We start from the raw sequence: 2,500 nt of genomic DNA, 5'->3' as shown, positions 1-2,500 counted from the left end.
GCTCTGGCCTTCAAGTGGCGGGGGTCGTAAGGGGTGCTAAGAAAGGTGTAATTCTTTTTGAAGCTCTCCGACCGACAGAGCAGGGTGTCTTTCGAGGCTTGGGGGTTACCTCCCCCCCTGCCTTTTGTTTCCAGCTGGTGCAAGTAGTAGAAGAAAACAAGGTACCAGGCCTCCCACTGGAGTGCCTGTGCCAGCTGACGAGCTTTCCAGCCAGCCAACCAGTGCGGGTCGAGCGCCGCTCCCCGCTGTATGCCCTGAATGTCTGCGGTCCTTTTCAACAAAGACCGGGCTCGGCGTTCATCGCCGTCGTGCCCACCCTGATGCCGCCAACGCGGAAGTGCAAACGGAAAGGAAGAAGGCCAGGTGGTCGCAAGAAGAGTTGCTCCGTCTTGCGCATGCTGAGGCGACTTTGTCCCTCCAAGGTTGCCGGTTCTTTAACCAAGAGCTGGCCAAAGCTTTCCCAGAGCGCACACTTGAATCTATCAAGTGTCAGCGCAGGGTGCAGGCCTATAAGAACATGGTGGCCAACTTTGCTGCTGAGCTCTCAAAGGGAGACGAAGATCATCAGGCCTCTGTAGACGGATCTGCTGTGGGCTCTTCCTCACCACAGTCGTCTTCTCCGGGGGAAGATGCCGATCGTGCTATCTGGTCCCTGTTAGCTGAGTTGCCCTCCTCGGGCCCGCGTTTCCGCTCACTTGATGCAGTTGTGGCCTTGGGCCCCACTGCTAGCCGGAGTACCATCCAAGCCATGCTTGTTCCCGCTCTTGAAGATCTGGGTAGCAGGGAACCACTTGTTTGTCAAGCTCCTGGTAAGGAATTTCAACAGCCGCCGGAGCGGAAGCGGGCGAGAAGAAGGTGGGAATATGCTGTAGTGCAGCGTGCTTTTAAGAAGAATCCAGCGCGCTGCATTAATGGTCTTCTCGATGGCACACTTCTCCATCAGCCACCCACCATCCCGGGGCTGATTGAGTTTTGGAGGGATCTCTTCACTCCTCCTCGTGTCAGGTCTCGGCCTCCACGTGGGGAGGGTCTCTCAGGTAAGTTGTTGCCATTTTGCAAGTGTGTGCCCTTCGAAGTTCTATGGGCGCCTATTACTGCAGAAGAGGTAGCTGCAGCTCTTCCCCCTCGCAACTCTGCTGCAGGCCCTGATCGCCTTACACCATCCCAGTTACGTCGCCTTCCTCGTGAGGCTCTTCTTAAATTCCTCAACCTCCTACTCCTCTCACGTTCCCTCCCATCCCGTCTCCTACAGGCTCGTACCACCTTGCTGCCCAAGAAGACCGCCGTAGCATCCCCCGCTGACTTCCGACCTATCACAGTGTGTTCGGTGCTGACCAGGGTCTTTCACAAGGTCCTGGTTGGCCGCCTTATGCGTCACTGTGCCTTGGACGGTCGTCAGCGGGCTTTCATCCCACAGGATGGGATGCTCCATAACACCTTTCTGCTGGATCTGGCGATGACCCAGGCACGGAGCACCGCCAGCTCGCTGTATGTAGCATCGCTGGATGTGTCAAAGGCCTTCGACTCGCTGTCCCATGGTGCCCTAGGTCCTGTGCTTAGGGCCCATGGTCTGCCGGTCGAGTTCATTGACTACATCCTGGGATGCTATGAGGCGGGCTCGACGGTTATCTGTGGTGCTGGGAAGTCGTCAGATCTAGTGCGGCCTTCGAGGGGTGTGCGGCAAGGTGATCCCTTATCCCCCATCCTCTTCAATATGTCTATAGACATTCTCCTTTCCCGTCTTCCTGAGCATGTTGGTGCCCGTATTCTCGGCCGAAGAATAAATGCTGCTGCGTTTGCGGATGATCTTCTTCTGTTCGCCGAGACGAAGGATGGGTTGCAGGAGCTAATCACCATCGCTGCAACGGCCCTAGGTGACCTCGGTCTCGAGATCAACCCTAAGAAGTGCTTCTCTCTCGCCCTGGTTGCATCAGGTCGGGAGAAGAAGATAAAGGTTGATGAGTCTGTCGTCTTTCGGGCAGGTAACAACAACATTCCGGCGCTAGCGATGGGAGATTCGTTTAAATACTTAGGCCTGCAATTCACCACATGCGGGCGCAGCATTTTCCACCCTCGGCGCGAGGTCGAGAAACAGTTGAACACCATTAGTAGGGCACCCCTTAAGCCTCAGCAAAGACTCTTTTCCCTTTGCTCAGTTATTCTCCCGGGCATTTTTCATGGCCTGGCCCTGGGAAGGACACGTCTAGGGGCCCTCTCGTCCCTCGATGTTTGCGTGCGCAAAGCCATTAGATCCTGGCTCCACCTGCCGGCGGACACCCCTGTTGGGTACTTTCATGCCCCTGTCTCTCATGGGGGCCTGGGGGTCCCGGCAGCCCGCTGGCTGGGTCCTCTTCTCCGGAGGAGGCGCCTTGCAAAGATGGAGAGACTCGGTACGGCAGCTGACGATACCTCCCAGGATTCCCTTAGACGTGAAATCCATCAGTTGGACAACGCCCTACAATGGAATGGCGACGTTATTAAGTCCAGCTACCAACTGGGT

At 56.4% G+C, this 2,500-nt stretch overlaps 1 pseudogene; it reads left to right on the top strand.

The window, feature by feature from the left end:
* LOC126433658 (large subunit ribosomal RNA) overlaps window positions 1-2,500 on the top strand; it is a 7,741-nt pseudogene that overhangs the window by 2,986 nt on the left and 2,255 nt on the right.

The sequence above is a fragment of the Schistocerca serialis genome, unplaced genomic scaffold (assembly GCF_023864345.2).
Source record: "Schistocerca serialis cubense isolate TAMUIC-IGC-003099 unplaced genomic scaffold, iqSchSeri2.2 HiC_scaffold_1170, whole genome shotgun sequence".
Classification (NCBI taxonomy): Eukaryota; Metazoa; Arthropoda; class Insecta; order Orthoptera; family Acrididae; genus Schistocerca; species Schistocerca serialis.
The sequence above is the reverse complement of the archived record's forward strand: the minus strand, read 5'-3'. Positions and strand labels throughout refer to the sequence as shown.